Here is a 25,285-nt window from a genome sequence, read left to right as displayed (position 1 = left end):
GTCATTCTAAAGAGGAAATTTTTTGACTTTTAACTCTGGAACCGGTGTAAATGATCTAATTGGACCACAGGCATAAATAACTCCAATGTCATAGCATTTCCTACTTTCTATATTGGTTTACACACAACTGCTTAAAAAAACTCCTCCTGGAGATGTTTTACACTGGGGTGAGCGAACAGCCTTGAGTAGATTTGTCCGCAATGGAAAGAGCAGTAATGGTGACTCTAACGTGGCACTTGCTGTGGTGTCTTTCTAAGCTGTGCTGAACTTGGCCACACATCTATTACAATGAAATGGATGGCTGGGTCTTCTCACATGTTCCAGGCTTTAGGATGACCTCTGCTCTTAATATTAACATAGCAAAATCTTTTACAAACAGGAAAGGTTTCTTATTACTGTTTCAGTATAACTCCCATTTCCATGATAGATGCAAGGCTTTTTGCATGGTGGATACAGTGAAATGCATTTCCTAGACACAGTTTTCTTTCTCGTTGAAATTATGGAACAAGACACCTTGGGCCAGGAATAAAAATAATTCAGGATTTAGGAATGAGAACGCTAATGCCAACTTCAGAATTTGGATTGATTGCCGTGTTTCTAACTGTGTCATGGACCTGAAACAGATAATCAGAACAAAAATTTAGTAAAGGGTAAATATTATAAAAAAAACCCCAAAACCAGGATGTTTTCTGGTTCCTAGTGCTTCAGTGCTGCTGTCCAAACACAGATAGCTCTGTTCTTGGAGGAGCACTGGGCTCCAGCAAGAGATACTCACTACTTATGCTGGACATCTGCTGTCCTCAAAGAACCGCTAAAGTCCTGGGTGTGGAAATCAGGTGAGCCAAAAATATGGCTTTTAACTTCCTAAAACATGAACTATCCAATTAAGGAACCTTAGGCCCTGTTCAGTATCTTAGGATAACTTGGTAGGAATCTAAAAATCGAAGTATATATCTGTGGACTTGGTAGCCTACCAAAATTCCAACTGGAAGGAAATGCAATGAATGCCAACTTTGTCTGATGCGATAAATAAGATCACTAGATCTTTTGTAAACATATGACTTCCTCTATTTTTATTAATATCTAATTATCATATTCCTATCTCCAGAGTTAACTTGCTATTATACCAACTGCAGCTGTTACTTGTTCATTCTCCACAAGAATCTGAAGTCAAATATCCCGTCACAGACCTACTTCATGTAAGTAGCTGGTTGGAACAGTAGAGCTGTAATTTTTGTGTGCTCCATTTGTGTCACCAAGAATATTAAAAACTCAAGTAGTATACATTGTATACTCAGTTGTTGACTTGCCAGCAGCCCAGGACTCATTTTAGATTATATTTATTTATGCTTATTTATGGCAACGAGTGCCTTTTTTTCCCCTCCTGTCATCCATTCTTCACCAAAAGTTGTGATTCTGTGCTTGATTCCCTGGTTGTTACTTCTAGAAATATTTTGAAGACTCATGTCAGCTAGAGTACATTTGAAACAATCAATCGAGTTAAAAACATGGCAAGTAACATTTTTCTAGTAATTGCTTTACTGCATTACCTTTCTCTTTCAGCCTTTTAAATGCCAAGACCTTCTTACAAGAAAAAAAGTCGTAACTTTAAAAAAATAGGTTTGTGATTAAGATATTCATTATGAATTCCACGCACATTGGTTGTTTGCAATGATTTTGTTTTTCCACTTGTTCCTCAGGCAGTAACAGTAAATTTATGTGTTTGTGGCATTTCTGCAGTTCTAACTTTGAATGAGACTCATACCATATATTGCATTATAAATACTGACTTACATTGAGTCCCATGTGTGCCTCTCATGTAGAAATGAAATAGACAATGTAGTCATTATTCAACTTAATTTGCAATATTTATTACCCTTGGTGGATATGAATGTATTCGTTACATTCACAATAAATGACCTCTGGGTTTCAGAGATGTATTGTGTTAGGAAAGACTTGCAAAGAGTAAATAATACCCTCCCCTTTCTCTCTAGGAAGCCTTTATTTCTACAGTGCCACTATTGCGTCCTGTATCTAAATTTAATTTATGCTAAGCTGAAGGAGCTCTTGCTCATGCTATAGTGTGAAACAAGGGTAACATTTGTGTAAATGCAGTGAAAAAAAAAGCAACTGTATGACTTGCCCTGTTGACATTCAGAGAAAAATGCCTATAAGGACCAGAGGTAGAGTAAATGTGACATGATCTCGGGTAGTGTAAATGCTGACTTGTCCTTAGGATAAGGAAAAAGCAAGAGTTCATTATCACTCACAGGCAGGTGGTTTGTCTATGCTGTTGGTTGGTACACTGAAAAAAGTGAACTGCATAAGCACAACCATAACATCAGACTGTCAGGTCCTTTATCATCATGAACTGGAAAACACAAGAAAAGCAGGAGCAGCAGTAGAGTGACAGTTACACACCCCAAAAATAGGAATCTCTCCTAGTGTTTTCATGTTGTTGAAAGCTGTTTACTTGTAGGGGTCAGAGCTAACATATTTTAATATTTTAAGTTTAGACTGAAAATGTCAGATGATTATGCGTAAAACTTTGTATTCAACTTTCATGATCCATAGACTAGTATGTGTAGTACTAAGCTTCCCAATAGATGCCAAGAGAAAGAAAATATTTTCATTTTAAAGCTGTAAATGGAGTGATAAAGTGACTCACTTGAGGTCCCATGGGAAGTCTGCATTCCTAACTAACATGGATACACCACTGAAAACCCCTAATCATGGTCAGTGTCATTGCAATGCACCTGTCCTTAAATTCTTGTCCTTACTGGGTACTGAGATGCAATCAGAGCACCTTAAAGGGCCTTTCGACTATTTTGAAATACCTGCCCACTTGTGTATTTTCTTTGAACTATGCATGCTAACTTTCCCCACATTTCTCTGGAGTAAGCTTAATTTTTATACTTTTTCTCACCCTTTAAAACCCCTTCCTTACAGTCAAAGGGCAAGTATCAGTTACAGGGACAGACTTCAGAAGGTACACTCCCCATTGAATATTTGTACTAGCTAATACAGGGTAAAGGTTCTAGCAAACAGGGTTACTAATTAAATGATATGAAAAGGAGACTGGTTTAAGAACTGACAGAAAAGGTGGATTTGATATTTTAAGATTATTTTAAACTAAACATTAATAACCTGGAAGTTAAGAGAGAATGGAAAGAAGTTTCTGTGTTAAAAAGGAAATAGGAAAAAAAGTGTCATTCTTAAAAGAAATATCTTAGGATACACTTCATAATTCCTGATGTTTTTCAGCAAAAATCTCAGTGTCACAGAAATTCATACTGCAGGAGGTAATTTTATTCAATTCATAAATCCTTATAACAAAGATTTTTGCTTTGCCAATTATCCAGATATTCATTTCAGAGGAGATAATGAAGTATGTGTTTCAGCTGATCTTATTTTAACATTTCACCATTCATGTGACAAAATGCCATACATAAAATCTTACATTGAGTTTTTTATTGGTGTAAAAAAATGATACCTCAAAATATTATGCATGCTCATGAATGGGAGTCTAAAATCAAAACCCATAAAATGTGTTATCAGAGGCTGTGTTTTTCATAAATGACAGCTGTGCTCTCCTCCCATAATGTCACTGTCAAAGCAAAGTGAGATAATAAACCCCATTTTTCTTTGGCTCATTTTCTTTATAAATGATATAAAAAGAATTCATACATTTATTACCTTATTGAAATGTTTTTTAAACATTTGATACTTGCAGACAATTACAAAATGTCCTTTCTGTCTAAGACTCACAATGGCTCACTGAAATGGATCCACATCCTTGTCTGCTTGTCTTTGGCTGTTAGACTGGATTGTTTGCTTTTAATTCAAAATATGGATATTGTAATTATCTGAGAACACTGTAAATGTGTGTAGTACATTATTGGCTACATCTTGCTCTGAAGCAGTTATGCAGCATAACTTAAAAAGAAGAGCAAAATCCTGTAATTCTAAACAGCACAATCTTACTACACAGTTAATTTTTAGACAAAAAAAAGCATTGTTTTATCAAAAAAGTCAGTGTAAAAAATAAATAGGAAAATGAGTGAGAAATGTCTATTAAATCAACCTGAGAATAGTTAAATACAGTTACTTTCTCTGACTCTGGATTGCTGATAGGATCTTTGCAGAACATAGATAAAAATCCCTCCGGTTCTGGCTCACCTGACTGCATTTTGGAGCATATTCAGTGCTATATTTTCTATTTCTGTGCCATCACATGAAAAATAGAGACTTTGCTTAAACTCTCATGAGTCCTAACTGTTTGCTTCTGATGAAAATTTTTTTAGTGGGAAATATCCTGTAGAGAAACAACTTCCACAGCATTTGTAACCCTTGAAATTTGTGTGTAATCACTCCAGAGAAATATCCAGCTCCTGCTTCAACATGCCCAAGTGTAAGAACTTGCTGAGCTCATTGTGGAACTCCACGCAGCTCTTTTTAGAGGGGTCAAGTTCAGAGCAAGAAATCCTGCTACATTTATATAGTGAGTACAGGTACAAACATCATTTTACACTCGTTCCTGCGGTTTTCTGGAAGGAACTTGTTCCTGGTAACTCTTTACGTTTTCACTGTTCTCCTTTTCAGCTTTTCTGACCTATTTTCCCTCTTTTATGGTTCTCATTCCTGGAGCAGACTGTGGCTGCAGAAGACTGAGCTCTGGGTGGGAACTGCATTAACAACAGTGACAGGATTATTACCTGGCTGTCTCTGCAAATGTCTTTTTTGATCTTTACTAACAAACAAACTCACTTGAACTGAGTTTAGTATGCATTTCCAGTGAGCAGAAGCAGATGTGTATTAAAGAGGCCATCCTTGTCCTCAGATTGTCATCTAAGGGATACTTGAGGTGTGCACATGCATAAGATCAAGGATTCATTTTGCTAGTTCAGCCATCTCAGGACTTTTACAGATTTAAAACAAAAGACACAAACCGTGGTAAACTACAGCCACCTGGAGAAACCTGACAAAGCTGCTTCAATCTTGAGGGATAAACAGAAGTTAGCAACAATCATTCTCACCACTGTAGTTTGTAATGAATGCTTTTTTTTTTTAATTTTCTGAAGATGTCATTTTTTTAAAGGACCAATTTCAGTCATACATTGCAAATATACTGTCTTTTAAAGGAGCTAAGAATTTTGACAACTTTCTCATACACTTTAAGAGCAAAATTTTAGAAGCGGTAATCTTTTTCTTGCAATACCTCTATGAAAACCCTTGTGGCAAAACAAGCAGGGCAGGTGGCTGGTCTGAAATATCTAACTCTTCAGTTCTAGCTCAAGACAGCAGAAAATATTATAGAATCATAGAATTGTAGAATGGTTTGAGTTGGACCTTAAAGATCATCTTATTCCAACCCTCCTGCCATGGGCAGGGACACCTTCCACTAGACCAGGTTGCTCAAAGCCCCATCCAGCCTGGCCTTGAGCACTTCCAGGAATGTGGTGTTATCACATAAAAAGTGATTTTAGAAGCCAGATTCCTGAATTTTGAGGTCTTATTTTTGATACTATTTCACACCTCTCCACTGTGTTTTCTGACATGTGTAATAGCACTAACAGTGTACCAGTTTTTGGGCATCACAGGAATTAAATTTTACCTCAGCCTCCAGGCCTGAGCCCCTAATTAGACAGCTGAAATGGGGCTTCCTGTGATTTGTCCTGATCAGCCAAACTGCTGGGTCAGTATCTGCTTTTTAAGAAACTTAATTTCTTTCCCTAAGTATTTTAAATGTAAAATGAACTGGATTTATAAAGCTCCCATTACTTGCAATTCTGGGTTGAATACCTTGCGTTACACAGTTATTTATGTGGCATTGAAACAGCCTTGGGCAAGATTGTAAGGCAGCACTCCTAGTGAACCCTCATAAAGATGAGATGTTCATCTCATCTGGCAATTGCTGAGAACAAAAAAAGATAAATTATGTTTAATAGTACCTGTAAATGCTGCGTGCTAACAATAGAAGCACAATCCCTCCTCATGCCTCCCTTCTGTGCTTCCTCTGTAACATCCTCAGCAGTAACCTCGGGGTGGAGCAGCCTTTGCAGTGCAGTTGGGATAACGTTGGCAGAAGCAATCCTTGCATTTGCTTTTCCTTTCAGGAATGAGTATGCTTTGTTTATCTGAGCTGCGTATTGGGACTATTTGCGGAGAGACTTAAAACTTTCAAGAGAGACCTTCCCCACCTAAACTAACCATAATAAAGCAACTCTAAAATTTAATTTCTGCTGGTAAAATTTAATTTCTGCTGAAAGAGTGAGTTACCTTTTACTTTACTACACCAGTAAAATGGATACTAAACATATGTGGAAAGGTCATAGCTGGAATTGAAGGAAGGTTTTTTTTTTAATCACTTGAGTCTGAAAAAAAATGAAAGTACTCTGCTTTTGTGGATAAAAGCATTGATGTTTTTATCCTCTCTACAGTGTTGTTATGTGTCACGTTTCTATGAAATTCAAGTCTGTAGCTTTATTTTATTGTTTACAAGTATATGTATCTGTAAACCAAATACAGACTGAGGTTTTTAATGCAGGCTTAGGCACCAGGAGCCACAGAAAGGACATAAACCTCAGTGAGAATGAAGTCCAAGGTTAACCCCACTGCCACTAGACATGTTCTGCTCTCTGCAGCAGGTGGGTGTCCCAACACTGCACAGCAAAAGCTTTCACCGCTCCTGCACCAAGGGCAGATCTCACCAAACGTTTGCAAATTGTGCCACCAAATGGCTCTGCCTGCTCGGACCTTCTCCACAGAGATCCTGCTCCCATGGGGGTTGTGGATGGTGTGTTTTAAGACCCCTTTCCTTAACAAGCGAATCTGCTATTGCAAATCATAACCGGAGTTTGGAGTAACCGAGCTCCTTGCCGTCAGATAATAAGAGAGTGACTAAGGCATCTAAATTAAATACCCCAAACATAACAGGTGGCTGCCTGGGTCATGCAGATATGTCAGACCAGGCAGGGAAGGTGAAAATAATTTTGGAGCTGATAGATCTGAATAGTTAGTCAAGACACAGCAGTGAAGAGGCGATAAGAAGCAAAAAGATTTAAGACTTAATCAGCCTGAAGACGTCAGGCTTCGTGCCACTAAAAACACTCACTTTTAGATCTGTACTGACTTAATAACTAAACTAGTCTATAGCTTTTCTCTGGCCATCAACAAAGAAAAAATCAGCAACAAACACAAGATCTCTGTGTAGGAAAAGGTAAAATTTAAAAGAGGAACTTGATATGTAATATTCAAGGCAGTTTTGACTGATGAGGGAAGAGTATAGGCAGGTACTGGCAGGACAAAAAGAAAATTATGCAGAAAGCATGATGGATTTGTTGAGGCACACTACAATGAATATAGTATACAACAAAGTTATGAAAAGGAATATTCATAAGTGTTTTCATTATCAACTTTGGATAAGTTCCTCTGACACAGAAAAAGGAGGTGGAAAAAATATCTTCTCAGGCAGATTTGAGAAGACATAGAAAAAGAATGAGTGTGTCCTTCAAGAATGTGGGTACTTAGGTGAAGAGAACAAACAAGAAGGAACTAAAATACCCTTTGTAAAAGTTGGTTGGATTCAAGAATTTTGTTAATTTCATATCATTTGTATGGGAAGGAGGAGGAAAGTTAATAAGGTTTCAGCTTCCTCCACAAAGACTTAGTAATCAAAGGTCATTAGACTATATATCTTACAGTAATTAATGTGAAATGAGTGCAATTAATGATCCTTCTTTAATGAGTCTGTTACATTAGATTAGTCAGCTTCTATTTTTGTCAGATGCTATTTAACATGTTTCAAGAAAGACTTTTTTTCAGACTTCAATCTTCATAAAAATTCTGTCTGGGAAACGTTTGGAAATAGGAACTACTGATGAAGTTTCCCAGTCTTTTGGCGTGTTCCTTACTGCCTTTGCTGAAGCAGATATCTACTGAATTATTTTGATTTTGGCTAGCTTCCAAGGTTCAAAGGCCATCAGGCAGCCACTTATCGACAAATCAATGTGTGTTCAACTTCCACTTGGGCCTTTCAGATTTTTACTTCCACTGCTAAATATCTTCTGGGAAAAGAAATTAAAAATCTCCACTCAAAGCCATTCTTACTTCAGGATATTTTTTTAAATGTTACTCTAGGAAACTTTGTGAATTGTTGTTATATGGATTCTGTGCTTGCCCACAGTGAGGAAGGAGTGTGCAAGTGAGGATTCACTGATGTGCCTGTGAACTTCACCAAGTCGTTCACAATTCTCTGCTCACTGTTCTCCAGCTGCTTCCTACATCCTACCTATGCACTGGGTGTTGTGAAGATTAGCCAGTCTCTAAAAAATTTATTAGAATGTTTGTAAATGACGCTGAACTCTTCAGATGGAAAATTTAATACAAGTGCAAATTATAATTATCACAATTCCAAGCTATTTAGTATAAACACACAGCTAAAACAAATTACTCATTAATGGACTATTTTCATGTTTCACTGAATCTGGATATTCAGTTGCTTTTTCCATTATTGGCAGGAAAATTAGAGTAGCATCTTTACTGTCAGATTTGACCCTTTCATCTCAGGTGATATGAAAGGTCTTATTCAGAAATCAGAAAAGCTGTAGTTGCATATTCATTAGTGGTAGTAATTTACTAAACCAGGTGCTAATTTTTTCTGTTATCATCTTGTTCTTTGCGTAGTCCAGATTGTGAAATTCTGCTCTTTGCCCCCTCTAGTGCATAGCAGGTGAAGACTCCCCATAGAAAAAATTCTATAGGAGACTCATTTCATTCAAATTTTGCCTGCATGTGAGGATCAGTGAATTTCCCACAGTGTTTTTAATCTCAGTGACTTATGGTAAAAACATGTCTGTGAAAACTTTATTTCCAAAAATGCTGCCATGGATGGCATTGCTGTGGTGTGCCAAGAGCGTAACCAAAGCTCTATGCCAAGTGAACACTGGCATGTTTAAATTTCACTATTCAATACAATACAATAGTCACTTTGTTTTCACTCAGTCAGTTAAGTCTTAAGTACATATTTAATTGTTTTTTTACCTCAGGGACCAAATAGCCTCAGTTCTTAAAGGCAAACTGAGCAATTGCACTCCATATTTCCAGCAACAGAAAAAGTTCTGTGTTTGTGAAGAAAAGATCAATGATAAGGAGAAAACCACTGGGGTAAACCATCCCTTTTATTGATCCAAGATTAATGACAGCTGTTAAAAAAGAGAAATTTGAAAGCAGTAAAACATTAAAGCTCTGGAATTGACAAGATGAAGCAAAATGTCCAGTGTAATTCAATATTCACAAGGATGCTGCTCCAACCAAAGATATATGTACAAACAAATCCTCCAAGGAATGTTCGAATGAAGTCCTTACCATTCTGCAATAAGACTCGGTCCAAAGAGGTGTTTAGTGTCAGCAGGTGACTGGAGAAAGAAGAACAGTAGTATTGTACAACGTGAGAAACAAGTGAGCTCAAGGCTGAAAATACTAAGCCTACAAGAATTGCCCACTGATGAAAATACTGCTTCTACAGCCCAGAAAATCTGTGAATAAAAACAAGCTTGAGGTTAGAGTCTTTTTTGAAGTCAATAGTTGATTACCTACTTCTAAAACATTGTCTTATGCACTCTATCAGTTTAAATGTCAGAAGGCATTACAAATCCCTCAGAAACATGACTTTTTAATTTCCCAGAGGTCCAAGACACTTTCATCAAAAACAAAATTTAATATTGAAATCATACAAAGTCTTTAAGGCTTGCTATATTAGGTTTTAGGATATGTTTTCTTTATTTTTCATTCCATCTCTTTTTATAAATTTTAACATATGATATAATGTATCAAACCACCAGATATAAAGGGAGAAGATGTCAAGTGTACTACTACTACTGCCAGACTCAGAATTCACCTGAGCTCTTTGTTCTGCAATAATCTATGATACTAAAACTTCAAAGATGTTATTCTTTTTATTCCTAAATACTACCAGTTCTGACATTTTATGTCAGTTTAAAATTGCTATGAAATTATTTGTTTTAAACTTGTGCATTTATCTTCTACATGCAGTATGAATAGGAAGCATGTATTTGACTTTGGTTCTTTATTGATGTAGTGGTATTTGCTTACTTATTTTCTCATTATTGTTAGTAAAACTATTGCACAAGTTGCAGTGTGGAAGTGTTTCTTGCTGAGACAATAAATTTCAATCCACAAAATTCTAGACAACATATTTTGCAACAGCAGACTTTATGATGTGAGGATGAGTTGTTTTATTGGGAAAAAAAACAGTTTTAGGTCTCCTTCTTGCCCCCTTCCTTAGGAAACACAATCAGAACCACATAGTGGTTAGAGAGCAAATCTGCCATAATGAGAGGTTTTGTTGATGCTTATTAAAAGGAAAAAAAAAGAACAGAGAAATGAACATCTGAAATAATTCTGTCCAAAATAGCAATATGGGCACCACTCTTCATTGGGTCAGCCAAACAAAAGCAAATAATAACTTCTTAATTTCCTTAATGACAATGTGATTATCACCAATTCTTATACAAAGAGGCAAAATAGAGATTAAATTAATTCATGTCTTTAAACTCAGGGTACATGAACAGGTAAGAAATGAGAGCAATTCTACTTTTTACCACCCAATAATGGCAGGTAATCACTTGCCCTAAAAAAGCCTGCTCTGTTCAGGCTCCCCAGATACATCTGCATTTTGTAAAACCTGTTTTACTCAAAGTTGTTAAAATGATTGGTAAGAATTATTCATTCAGTTTTATTTCAATGAAGCTCGTAGAAATCCATCCATGACATTTCCAAAGCACTACCCATCTAATCATGGCCCGTGCAGCCGCCTCTCAGCTCAAAATTGCTTGGCTACGTCATGTTGTGTGTATAAATAGATGTCCTGTAAGTTGTGTAAACCTGTAATTATAGAAATAAAAATGCAAAAATCAAGCTTGTGAGCATTCCAGTTGCTGATCATGTCTACCTCTGCACATTGTGGAGCAGGCTCTTATATCTACATGGATCTTCAATTAATATTTCATATAAATTGCGCTAATAATTGAAAACATGTGTAATGGAAGTCATGATTATATTGTTACTGAAATAAAAGTTGTGAAATGTTTCATTCTTATTCCTGAATATTGTAGGTAATATCTACTCTGATTTGCCTCTTCAATCTAGTCATACACGAAGAGTAAACTCCTGAAACACCAAAAAAAATAATCTGATGTAAATTTTCCTTTTGTTTCAGTAACAAATTCGTCTCTGAAGAAAACCCCTACAGGTTTGTGCCGGAAGACAACTGAACAATTTGAAATTCATAGGCAAAATGTCTTTCTTTGCTTCATTCACCCTTGAAAATTTAAACAAACAATTCTTGGCATTTTCCAGATAGTAGTTTATTTTGCACTTTCCTAGGATGTTCCTCCTGCAGTGACATCGTTCTGAAAAACCACATGGCCTTTAAATATTGCAACAAACCCAGTGGTCTGATAAGCAGGTGGATTGTAGCATGTCTATCTCAGTCTATCTCACAGTACTTTCTTGAGACACACAAGACTAACATTGAATTCTTAAATCCCTAAATCCAGACAACCCCATGATATAAGCCTTTATATAAACAGCTCAAAAAGTCCTTTAAAAAGTAGAACTTGTTTACTTTTACTCAAATAGGAAGACTGTGTCTTGCTGCTTTGATCTTTAGGAGTTGTTTGGGTTTTTTTACTAATTTCCAGAATAAATATAGTTAGAAAAATAATATTAATTTTTTTTCATTTACCTGCTTGGTTTTCTTTTAGGTTAGTAGGGGTTTATGTTCATCTTTTTCTGTAGACAATAATTACATCCTCTTTTAATCTGAATTTCTCCCATTTTTAGATGATTTCTTCAGCCCTCTGATCCCTCTAATATTTTCTTCTGTACAATTTCCTGTGAAAACTCACCTTTACTCTCCGCCTGTGTTGAAGAGGACATACTACCTGTGTTTCTCTGTTCCACATTGACACTTTCATGGCTGATATTGAGGTTCATAGTCATCCCATGATCTGCAGACCCTCCTTGAGCTACTGTTCCCAGACCTTTACCGCTTTTGTCACTTCCAACTGATAAGATCCATTTTACAACAGAAACGTGTACTGTTGAACACCATGTGGTTGAACTTGCACTTCACTCCCCAAATCTATGTTGTCATTCCTCAGGACTGTGCAGTCAGTGTAGTACAGTGATTAATATTATTGTGCTGATGAAGTAAATGGAGGTTAAGGAAAGCCATAGTATAACCAGGTCATCATGGAAACAGTCCTTGGCAAATTAGTTTTCAACATTTCCCCTCGTCTACTGCTTTCCCTTAGATGCTTCATTTTTACTATTCTTTGTACTCCTTTTATTTTTCAACTAGCCCCCATTTATAAATTGTCTTGTAGAATCACATCAAATGCTCCATGAAATTCAGATGCAGGTAAGTTACTGTATTTCTGTCACACAGTTAACATAGTGAAAATTATTTTTGTTCATCTGGCTGCATACTTCTTTCTGTACAGTACTGTTGCTTTCTCTTCTATTTGTCATTTACCTTCATACTTTTAATTATTCTTTCAGCGTAATGGATCAAAGTCAGACTAATAGATCAAGGTCAGAAGTGGTTTCCTGAACCTCTGTCCTCACTCATCGCTCTTCTTAAATGCAGGTACTTCAATTGCTGGTTTTGATTTTACAGTGCCACTTCAATGGTTGTGCATCTGTTATAGAAATATAACAGCAGACTCATGGCCCCCCTGGTCCTCCAGTCCTGCAGAAGGGCAGGAATGGGAATGTTATCCTCTGTCTGCAGCTGTTACACTGCTCCAGCGTTACTTTTTCCACCTTTACTGATCATCTGCTTTGCCATTTGCATGCTGAAAATCTCAAAGTTATGAGGATATCAATACAAATTCAGTACAACTCTGTACAAACTTGACGGAAAATCCACTGATTTCAATAACATCACTCAGGTGTCTGCAGGTTAATGGTGCTTAAGAGCTTTTCTGGGCAGGGGCCTAAGGAAGTCACACATTATCTTTGTGTTCCCATTATCAATGCCACTCTCTCAGCCCTGAACGTGCCTCGTCAGTGCTGCTGCGACCGTGAGCACACCATAAGTTCAGATATTTCTTTTACCTCCAGTTTTTCAGCTTCCTTGAGCAGCCAGCAACAGGCACAGCCCATGTGCTGGCACTCAAGCAGGCCAAGTCAGGTCTATGACATGAAAATTATTTTTTCATGTTAAAATAAGTAAAATATTTCTATGGAGCTATCCATTCATCTGAAGAGTTATCTTTTCCTTTATGCATTAATTGAAGAAGATGTTTCACTGTTTCCTTAGTGATTTATTTCTGTGAACCTCGTTAGATTAAACATTGTAAGATTTATTCCTTCAATAATACATTCCATGTGGAATTTAATTGTAGAACAGTGGGAAAAGAGCTGGAACAGAATAAAAACATATGGATGTAATTCAATTTTTATACCCATTTCAAGATTTTTTACCTTTGGGGGCAAGTGTGTTTGGGGATGGTGCGTGGAATACAAGCTATAAATTCTATTTGAATGATCAGTAATAAAAATAAATGATCTTATTAAAAAAATTACAATTAAACAATGAAATGTTGAATGACCATATTAGTATGACAATAGGTGCCATGAGGCATATATATAGGGGAGTAGAGACAGAGCAAAAAAAACCTAATTTTAGTCAAAGAACATTCTCCATTATCTCTAGAAAATTTGGCATTTTTGGCATACTCTTGGATTTATTTTCTTGCAAATGGAAGTTTGAAATCAAGATGTATTACCATCAGAGGTCTTTTCTAACAGCATAGTTGTAAAAATCTGAAGAAATAAGAGGACACTGTGGTCAGGATTTGCCCATATTGAGATATTTAAAAATTTTTGGAAAAAAAAATTTCTTAAATGTTCATGTTAAAAGTGTGATGAAAACCTTTCGTAATGGACAAGGTTCTTCTCTAAGGAGTAGTATATCTCACAGGGTAAACCATTCAAGAAAGACATTTTGGAATGATGTGCAGGGACCTGAAAATCTCATGGCTCCATGTCTTCCTTCCACATGGCCACTTCAGCACATTTATTTTTTGCTGGGTGAAGCTTACTGTAAATAAATCTTAATGCTTTTATTACTGAAGCATTTGGAGTCCTTAGGCATGGTCTAGGTCCCTGGGCTGCTTGGTAATGCGCAAAGCAGAGTAGAAAGTTGGACCACAACATAAAACAGTGCTCTACTATCGATCAATTTGCCAACTCTACCACCCCAGCAGCCCAAAGGCTAATTCCTTGGATTCTCAGCAAAGGAGAGTTTCAAAGAGGAACCTGCTGGGGTGAGCTGTGATGCTGAAGCCATCAGGTGGATGCTCCATGGAAGTTGCATTGACCCTCTCATTGCAGGATGCTGCTGGGGAAAGCGTCCTCCCGCAGGCAGGTATGATGAGTTAATGTGAAAACGTGAAGTCCTTGAAAGTGGGAGTTGTATTTGAAGTAATGGGCACTGGGGAGCTGTCAGGGTCATACCTGGTGAGAGGGAACATGCCAAGACCAACATAGTAACTGTCCAAGAGGCTAATGGAGAGGAGAAGAAAGTGTATTTAGAGAGGCAAAAGCCAACTGCTGTTTGAAGCAAGACACTAAACTACAAGTCTAGACAATAATATTCATCTCTACTGAGAACCAATCAGTGTAAATTGCAGCACAATTGAAATCTCAGTCTCAGTGAAAGAGATGATGTTCATTCTGTTGGAAATGGAATGTTTCTCTGTGTATCCAGCTAGTGCTTAAAACTGGTACAAGTGAGGCAAACCTTCACAACTCTGGATATGTCTAAGCCAGGATACTGCATTCACTCACTTCTTTTGATCTGACATAATATTAAAAACCCAGCAAAACATATGACACAGTTTTTCAAACAGTTATATTTTTTAATAGGAGAGAATAGTTGTGTTTCACATCTTTCTTTTACTTTGCACTTAGAAAGATTCTTCTCTGGATCTGGTCTTCTTTATATTTCAACTTTTCCATCTGTTAAATGGCAGAGAAATTACTTATTATTTATGTTAAGAGGCAATGGGTGGATCTGCTAAATAGTTTGAAAATCAGCAGTACCATGGATTTGATTTTTAGGCACAATGGATGGCTCTGATGCCAAATGGCTTTAATAGAACCAGCAGACATTGAACACTAAATGTACAGGTCTTTAAGTGTTTTTTTTTTCCCTGAGTTAATATCTGTAGATGAAAAGCAGATAATTTTAATTTTATAATTTCAAGTTTCTTCCCATAACTTTTAGCCATAAGGCAATTTTCAAATTCTTCATCTGAGTTACAGACACATGGATCAAGACCCAGTCTCCATCCCAAGCATTAGCATTTGTTCCTGCACTTTAATCTTGGCTTTTGGCTTTTTACTAGTGATCTCACAGGCATCATGTTTCCATTCATAATTAATAAGCAAATATTTCATTCAGTGTTGTCAGTGGGTAATATTATCATATTGTACATCATGAGTTTAAATCAAAATAGACAAAGACTAATCCTTGCTATTATCTTAGGAGATTTTGCAGATGTCAAACAGGCTGGAAGATACCTGAACATTATTTTTATGGAAAAGATGAAAGTGTTTCACAGCATATTGATCTGTGCCTGACCATGAATGATTAATATCCTTTAGGTCCAGCTTCAGCTAGACTTTTTTAGATAACAGCCAAGAAGCAACCTATGATCTCATATGTCATATCTATTGATAGATCAAGAGATAGCTATATATATCTATATTATATATAGATATAGTTGCCTGTATCATATGTCACATCTTGCATTATAAATCAAGGTTTGGCAAAAAAGAAGGTACAGAGATGCCAGATTTCTAATGTATTTTTTTTAGTATTTATTAATTCTTATTTTTATTTTTGACTGAGATTCACTTGGCATATCATTTCCTTAATTTTCCTCTGTATTGAAAAATTGTCAATGCTACTGAGATGTATTATAGAAAGAATGCCCACTCCCCATTACTGTGCTTGAAAGAGGGTCTAATTAAGAGATTAAGTTTTTAAAATCTTCTTTGCCTTCTAATATAATTAAAATAAGTAAAAAGAAAAACTTGAAGTTGACTAGGAAGTTGAAATGGGGAAAATGGGGACAAAGGATGAGTAATTCTTGCAAAACAACAAGGTCTTATCTTTATGTCTTAACTGAGCATTGGAGACTTCATGTTTCTGGTGAGAAGGTAGAGTAAAGTCAGTACATCTCAAACAGCCACACTTAAAATTGATATATTAAGGAATGTAAGTTGCTACATTAATCATCCTTTCTCAAAATTTTCATAGAACTAAGTATTTATTTCTTCATAGAGTTCATATTGTTCAAGGATATCCAAAGGTATCTTCCCTTTTCACTATGCTATCATTTCTGACAAATGAACCTCATTATCTCAACAGAATAATTCTTATTTCATTGTCATGCACTGTAGATTGCTTTTAATGCCTAGATTATGTTTCCAGTCTAATACCTAGAAAAATAAGAACCATTTTGAGAAGCTTTCAAAATAAGTCTTATAACCAAGTCAGACTGCAAAGAATGTGTTGGGTTTTTTTAAGGAATGACACTTAACAACTGAATAATATCGGAGCTGCCCAAAGTCTTGCGCACAATTATACATCCTGCTTCATATTGGTGCTGAAAAAACATTAAGTAAAAATTACTGTAAATATATAATCTGATTAATTTGATATGTTAGCCTGAAACATTGCCTGACTGTCACATCCTTTGTGAAGCTGTCACTTTTCTGGAGTGCTTATATTTCCATTGCAATAATCCACTGTGAACCAGTAACAAAAGACAGGTAAATATGGAAATTATAATGCCTGAGGAAAACCTGCTCAGTACAATGAGAACCAGCTCAGACAAGAGGAATTTGATTCTCTTCCTCTCCTTCAGAAACACATTCAATTTGGCCTCATGACAGAAGAAATTGGTTTGCCTGGATGTAAGAAGGTCTGGGACAATTGTATGGCTCATATTCTAAAGGTAAAATCACTGCCTGCTTTTTCTGGTGCTGAAAACAGCCTTTACGCTCTAAAATGCTTCAAGGCTGGCGGGCTTGCTGGAGTCTTTGGGAGACAGAAAGTTGATCTTATCCGTGGTAATATCATTCATGTTCACTGTACCTACAATCTCAAATGGGAATTAATCCCTTCTCTTGTGATTGTGTGTCATGCATTGGAATAAACCTGGTGTGAGGTGAGGCAGCTGACAGCTCAATGACAGTATCACAAATAGGGCTGTGGATACATCCAGCTTAAACTGCTGGAGTTTTTAATCAGAGGACCCTGAATTTAATTCTTGAGAAAATGAAATTAAATTTATTCCCCACCACCACTGATCAGTTTAAGAACAAGACAAGGCATGAATTACTTGTATTTTCTTCCAGGGCTTTTTGTCAAACCAAACCTGGGCTCTGCATATCTGTCTATCTGTTTATCCATCCAGCTGTCTGTTGACCTATATGAGTTCTTGGCCTGTTTCATAAAGCAACGAGGTTGACATTTCTTGGAGAAAGGTACACAATAATTCATGAGCCCTAGTTTTTCAAGTAAGAGGTTTCTCCTAGAGATCATTATATGAGGCGAAACCCAGCCACAAACTTCACAATATGAAGTAAACAGACTTTTCACAGAAGTGACTGTTTTGTCCTCGTTGGGATCCTTGAGTTTGAAATGTAAATCCACTGGGATTATATAATTTCATAGCTCAGAAATTAATGTGCCACATTTCATTAGGGTCTGTGGCTGTTTCACTGCAGAATATTTTCTCTTCTTCATTACATCTGCAACACTGCATTTGGAAGTCCAAAATGGACCACTCTGGGATACAGCTACAGCACAATATCATCTGACAAACTGCTTAATAAATGCCATGAAGATGGGGTGTATAGCCTGCCCCTAAATAGCCTTTCACCAGATGCCAACAAAACTATCTGCATCTGCCTGATTATAGGAAATTGTAATGATTTTCTTGTCATGTAGCTTTTCCTTCACTGAGCTGAACCATGACTGCTTGAATGTTGTTGAATTGTTCTCACATTAGTAGCCAAAGCTGTTGACTTCCCTGGCCTTTGAATGCCACTAACTGCAAACACTATATGCTTTCAGTGGATTCCAAAAACTGCATGGAAAGGGACATCATTCTCATTGGCTATGAATACAGGAAAAACCCTCCTGTGTAAGTACAGGAGTAAGCTAAAATTTTACTCTTCTGAATGCACATACCCATGGCATTCTCATGTAAAGGAACACAGCATATGGATGGGACAAAAACCTGCTGAGTGGGAAGAGGAGTGTACAATGGATGCAAAGAAACTCTGGAAGTTAATCTCAATTGTAATATTTCATTTATCTCACAGGAACACTGCAGAAAGCTGGCAGCTTTTTGTAAAGGTTTTGTGTAGGCTTTCTGTATCAAGTATGAAGAAATAGTGTTCAGAAAGATTTGCTATTATTTTTAATAGCTTATTAAAGATTATTAATGGTAATTTATTCAGGTTTTCATAATGTTCTCTATCATAAAATATGCACAGTAAGGACCCTGTAAGTGCTTTTGGTCAGTATGTAATTTCAAAAAGGGATTTTCTGAGGTTGTGCCAACTGACTTCACTGCAGCCACACTGAAATAATTATTCAAATATCTTCACTGGAAACCTTTCTTTTGGCATTTTATCATTGATTTTATTTTGATTCATCAACTTGGAGTATGTCATGGTGATACTTCAACATTTAGACACCAAGGCTCTGCATCACTCATGTAATTTCTGACAAACATAGGGCTTCTCCCAGGCTTGTGAATCTTTATTAAGGTTTGCTATATACTTCAGACTCCTCAGAACAGAAAAAAAGCTGTTGTTTTTAATAATTCCTTGTCATACAGTCCAACTCTTTGAAAAATCACCTGCTGTTGGTCTCCATACGGCAACAACCCACTAACTGAAAACTTACATGTGTTATTCACCTTTATTTAAAATCAAAACTCTCTTTCTTGCTGTAATATAGGTAATTATATTATCTGTATAGTCCATTATAAGGAAACAGCTTTTCCAACAGAAATGGCTCTTCCAAAGTGTTACTTTCCCAGGACTAATATTATTCCTTTTTCCCCCCCACCTTTATTTCTTCTTTTCTTGTATTAGTAAACTGCCAAATGAGTTTCGAAGGGAAAAATGCAACTAATTCATCCTTACCTCATGCCCTGAGAGAATTTATTTCAGCAGAAGGATCTTTCCCAGTCAATGTCTTCTCTATTTTCTGAGCAATGTTCCTTTTTACCTTGCTGACAGGTTTGAGAATCTTGTCTGAAAAAGATATGATGAAATAATGATATTTTAGTAATATTGTGTAAGGAAAGAAAGCATATTTGACTTTCCTGTCTATACATCAAAGTGATTCCTGCCCCCCACGCCCCCAACAAAGTAAGCAAGAACTGAACCCAAGGTCCCAGAACCCTCCTACTTCCTGGAGGGAGCTAATGAGGGCATTTGTGCCTTCTTTCTTTCTTCCTTCCGTTGTTTTCTCTGCAGTACGTCCTCCTCTGTGAAGAAGTTATTTTTACTTGACATGCCCTTTATAAATATTCCCTGAGGACTCTCTGCTAAAATTGTCTGGTAGTTTAGACAGCTTTTTCCTGTTGAGATATTTAACCTTCTTACTTGCCTAACTTGGTGGCAAAGCTGTTATTTTCAGCTTATTGGACAAGCTTTTGGGTCTGTCTTCTTTTGCCCTTTTCTTTCTTTTTTTTTTTTCCTACAGAGCCATGTTTCAGCCTTCATAATTAATTACAGGCATAAATCCTTTCCAGTTCAGCCAAATTTCATTATAGAGCTTTTATTTAGCTTCTAATAACTTTGTTTACAAAAACTGATCTTCTCTGACAATTCCCCAGGTTTATTTTTTTAAGACAAAGGACATTTTAAAGTGCATTCTGAGAAAAGTGTTGAAATGGTTCTCCATTTTTAATAAGTATCTGAATTTAAATTGTGCAACTGCAATTCTACTGCTTTTAAAAAGGGTGTCGTTTGGCACAGAAAGTGAATAACGTAATTTAAAATGAGAAATTATGGAATAAGACTGGACATTTTCTGTTAAATGAAGGACAGGCAAGCCATTTATCAGTTTGAATTGCTTTAAAGGTATCTGCTCCGTGATGCTAACCTACTAAATTTGTTGTCTCTCTTCAAATTCCTCACACTGAGACTTCACACCTGTCAGTGGTTGCTGGACTGCAGCACTTAGAATTTCTGATCTCATGGTAGACTGGACTCCCTGCACTGGAAATTGTATGTACAGTTGGGATGGGAGAAGGGTCTTTTAGGGAAAGAAACATTTTCATTATTATTATTTCTTTTAAAATCCAGAATAGTCTGGGGAACATGCCTGAACTGGTGTTTGTGACTTAGTGATTTTCTTTCTTTTTGACCAAACATCCAGGTATAAAACAAATGTGTGTCAGTTTGCAGACCATAAGACAAGTAAAGTGCTAAAGATGCTGAGTGGATGTCAGTTATTTTCTAGAGGAGTGAATGTAAAATTTTATCTGAGTGCAGGGATTCAAAATTTTGATGATCTATGAGAGTCTTGGTCCAGAATTTTAAAAACTATGCCACTTTAGAAATATACATAACAAACTTTAGCCTCGGTGTTTCACAGTGCAGGTGGCCAGGTCAGATTAAAGCACAGATACTGCTCTTGTACCAACCCCCCTCTAGTTCCCCCAAACATGACCTTTCCATTGAAGGGAGAATTTGCTGCAATGTGGGCAAGTCAAGCATGAAGATTTGCCCAAGGATCAGGCAACTCCTGAGCATGGATCAACACTACTCACACTGATTCAAACAAGTAGGGAGAAAAGGCACATGGGTGCAACCTTGCTGAGTGCAACAGGAGTATGAAAAAATAACTCTGTTCAGAACAAAGCTTCCTATTGTGAGTGTGTTTGTGTGTGTGTTTTTTTGCAAAACCCAATTGTTCTTGTAAACAAAGAAAAAAACTCTACTATCTGTACAGTTGTCAGGACTTTAAAAAATATATTTCAAATCTATGGGAAAAAAAAGTAATTTCATTGTGTTCTGTTTCTTGAGATAATGCAATGTAATAGCTGTAAAAGTGCTGGTTTCATTTTTATATGTGCTTTCTTAAAAATGTGCCCATCACCCTAAGTAGCAATATTTGCATTAAATGATCCATAGTTAAGACTGTAATGTTTAACATGATATCATGAGAAGTTGTACCAGAAGGTAAAATACAGTAAAATAATATTAGTTCTTTTACAAATCAATTTAGACAAAACTTGTAGAAACATAAAATTGCTAACTTTATGTTTATGCAATATACTTACTTTAGCAACCAAAATATAGATGCATATGAGATGGAACAAAAAAAAATGAAATGTTACTCCTGTTATTATTACTGCTCATACTATCAGTCAGTGCTATCTGACATTGGAGATGGATAGTGAATAAAGTCCAGACAACAATCTCTGTGAATTGGGACTAGAAAACTCATATTAAAAAGAAAAAAAAGAAAGAAAAAAGAAAGAAAAAATGAAAAATTAATCTTCTTTGGGTAGCAAATATATTTTTTATGGAGAAGTTCTTTTAACAAAAAAGTTTTCACCAATTGAACAAGAGGAAGAATATGAATGACCATGGTCTGGCCATATCTTTTGAATTCATTGGATTTTCAAAGTACAGAGTCGAATTTCAAATTATATAAAATAGAAAAAGAAGGCAATTTTCAAAATTTTATCTTCTTTTCTCTTTCATATCTGGAGTCCAGTTGCCCTTCCATCTCCAATGGATTGATACCAAGTCTTTATTCTCATGGAAAGGAGTGTCTTGATTTTCTTGCTATTATAAGCTATTATTTCTAAGCAGAGAAGATTCAGGGCTTGTTTGGGAGGGAGATTTTCATCTTGAAACCCAAGTTATTCAAAAGGTGTAAAAATCTTCCCCCACCCCTCTACCCCAGTTCTCCACATTATGCTATGAAAGACTAACAAGAAAAAATAATAATATGTTTTAAAAGCCCTGTCAAATCCCACAGTCTTTCACTGGTGATTGACCCTCCAGCAGGAGCAATCTGTGATGGATGAGGTGTAGGGTGAATCACACAGAAACTGCATTAAATTTTCCTTGCCAGTTTTCAAAATTACTTATCAAAAGGCCAGGCAGGGAGAGTAGATATAGAGCAAAGTATTTTGTATACATATATATGTGTGTAGTTGATATATACAGGTGCAATACATGGTAATTGAAGAGTTTCCAATTTGCATAGCAACTTTTCTGCATAAATTGTTGTGCACATGAGTTATGCTTGTTTGGGTTTTTTTTCTTGACAGCCAGACTACTAAATGAAGACTGTCTTGGAGTTACTGAAGCCTACTGAAGGTGGGATATCTGAAATGGCACAGCACAGCACAGCAGTGTCCATGAAATGCAGACAGGCTTCTCGAAATCGCAGTAGTAAATGGACTTCTCTAATTACTATTGTCAAAGTTTGCTAGTCTTTACTTAGGCTGAGCAGTACCATTTTCTGTGAATAGTCACACTGAATTCACACAGGAACTTCTCCAGAATGATATGACAGGAAAAGTGACAAGAAAGTTAACAGAGAATTTTGACTACCGTATAGTAAAGCAGAATGCAGTAAACCTGGAGATATCTCTGTGGTGCATAAGATGTGTAAAGGTATACTGAGGGTATAATTAAAAACTACACCACATACAACTCAAAACAGGGTAAGAAAAACTGTCTTTTGAGGTTTTTACAGTGTGAGTGAATAAAGACAAAAATAATGGAGGTCTGCTTTAGCTGTGAGAGAGCCTGACAGATATCAGGGAGCTTGTATGAGGGACGAGTCCTGGGAGTCCTCTCAGCAAGAGAGGGAATTACTGTTAGCTCTTAGATCTTTAATATTTTCCTTGTATTTTTGCCTTGAGAACAGGAGAGTCAGCCAGACTCCTGTGGAAGAATCTTGATAAAGAAAGAAAACAAACTCATTTTCAAACCCCAGCCTAATTTGTGGAGGTGGAAGTCAAAACAAAGACTTGCCTTATACTTCTGAGTTTTACACAAAGCAGGTTTGACCTGCCACTACTAGGGAGGAATAAATAAATCAACCCATGAGATTAGCCTCTGAGGCATTTTTGTGACCTGATCTTTTCCTGAAAAGCAGCAAATCCTCCACTCTGGAATGAGTTCCTTTCTGCAGCAGAACAGATGGAAATATCAACTCTAGTTGTACTATCTAAAGAACGTTTTTGTCTCCATTTCCAGTAACATGATAATACTTCAACATCTTTTGTATTAAAGCCTAATTGTTAAGGAAAAATATTTAAACATTTTTAGTAATTGACATTTTTGAATTTGCCAAGACAAGAGAAAACTTTCCTAAGCTATTTTGTTCCTACACTTGGTATGTACCCATGAAGTCAACAGAGCAATATTGAAGTTTTTCCATGCCCAAATATGCTTCAAAACATTTTCAGAAAGTGAAAGAATGGAAACAAAGAAATATAAGTATGGAGAAAGTGGATTGATGAGAAATATAAAAGTTGCCATTAGCTTTAGATTTCACTTCACTGTTAATAACATACCTCAAGATATTGAATTAACCCAGAAGTCAAGTTACTACAAATTAATGTTTACTAAAAATTTGTTGTACAGTGCTTCTGTACAATTAACCCCACCCTACTCAACAACTCTCCAGTTTCTCTATATTTTTGGTCCAGTCAGAACTTCTGGGAAACTATCAAGAGGACAATGAGGTGAAGGAAAAGAGTCCTACTGGCTATTGAGATTCAGAAAAGTAAGAGCTTTTATTAGCTCATAGGGATTAAAAATATACTTACATATAGCTCCTTATAATTGCCAGTGTAGTAGTATGGCAGAAAGAAGAAAATATTTATGGGTCCCAAGGGCTGTAACTTTATAAAGATTATTAGCTTCTTGGAAAGATATCTTTGGTGACTGGAACAGCTGCTTTGGCCATCTGAAGGGCTGTGCTGTGCTTAATGCCAAATAACACCCGAATGACACCGGGGAGGTAAAATCAATTTGCTTGTTTCCTGTTGTCACTGTCCTCCCTTGATTCTTCAGAGTCAAATGTCATTGCCTTGCAGAGGAACTAGAGGAAAACTTTTAGGTTTCATTTTCTTTGTGAGCCTAAACGTTACTCACTGAAACTCGCTGATCTCCAGTATTGGAAAAGACCAGGAAACTGTGGGTTTAGCAAAACACATCAACCTGAAACTGCTTTGCATCAAAAAAATCTGAATTTGGGACTTGTCCTTGATTTTACAGTGCCCATGAAGTTTTTTTGTTCGATTATCTTAGTCCTTTTGAGTTCTCTACTCCCCCTCGCTCTGTGAATCTGTGCAGATCCCAGAAACTGAGGTGGTTTGGTTGATCCCATAACCACTAATGTGTTAGGACCATTTTGCTAAATGTACAGGGAAATTGGTGAAAATAATAAGCACAGAGTACTGACAAATGAACTGAACAACCAGCATGACACAGAAAACCAGCACTTGTCCTTTGTGAATTTTTTTAATTATTTTTTTAACAGGCATGGCTGGCAGAAGCAGTGGCCATGAACCATTCAGATGAGGATTTGAGTTCTAAGAAGATAGAGCATCTCTAACTTTCATCAGGTTCCTCACTGCACTGAGGATTTTTCCTTATGCGTAGAAAAGGCAGCATCATTTATCCTTGACTGAGAATCACCAGTACATTTCAACAATGGAATTAGCTATTCACTGTATTACAATGACTTGCTTTCTGTAATTTGCCATTAATATGCTTCTACCTGAACAGTGCAAAATGTGAATTAAATTGCCACAGGGAAAAATGATGAACCTGTTCTTTGATTAAATCTAAAAGCGGACAGTTATAGTCTCTTTCCTCATAATAATGTTCTTCCCTCTCTTCCCAAAAATTTTACTTTAACTTGTCTAGGTTTTCTTTTCAATTCATGAAAAAACGCAGCAGTAATGTGACCTTCTTTTGACCACTTTTAAATTTATAAAATATAAATATTTAAATAAACCATATAATGTTATATTATATATAAAATTATATAATTGTATAAATTATTTTGATATCTCAAATAATAGAATTGTTAAGGTTGAAAAAGAACTCCAAGATCATCAAGTCCAACAATTAACCTAACACTGTCAGGTACACCACTAAACTATGTCCATAAGCATCA

General features: G+C 36.4%; 1 long non-coding RNA gene across 3 annotated transcripts; it reads left to right on the top strand.

The window, feature by feature from the left end:
• Positions 1-667: 667 nt before the first annotated feature.
• LOC113965092 lies at positions 668-25,043 on the top strand. 3 transcript variants are annotated; one of them, XR_003533433.1, is made up of 4 exons: positions 668-836; positions 4,377-4,501; positions 12,586-12,673; positions 24,644-25,043. It is a non-coding gene; the product is annotated as an uncharacterized LOC113965092 (long non-coding RNA). The 3 variants fall into 3 exon arrangements; XR_003533434.1 differs by having other exon boundaries at positions 4,377-4,511; XR_003533435.1 differs by lacking the exon at positions 4,377-4,501.
• The last annotated feature ends 242 nt before the right edge of the window (positions 25,044-25,285 follow it).

The sequence above is a fragment of the Neopelma chrysocephalum genome, unplaced genomic scaffold (genome assembly GCF_003984885.1).
Source record: "Neopelma chrysocephalum unplaced genomic scaffold, ASM398488v2 Primary Assembly neopelma1_44, whole genome shotgun sequence".
In the NCBI taxonomy this organism is placed as follows: domain Eukaryota; kingdom Metazoa; phylum Chordata; class Aves; order Passeriformes; family Pipridae; genus Neopelma; species Neopelma chrysocephalum.
The sequence above is the reverse complement of the archived record's forward strand: the minus strand, read 5'-3'. Positions and strand labels throughout refer to the sequence as shown.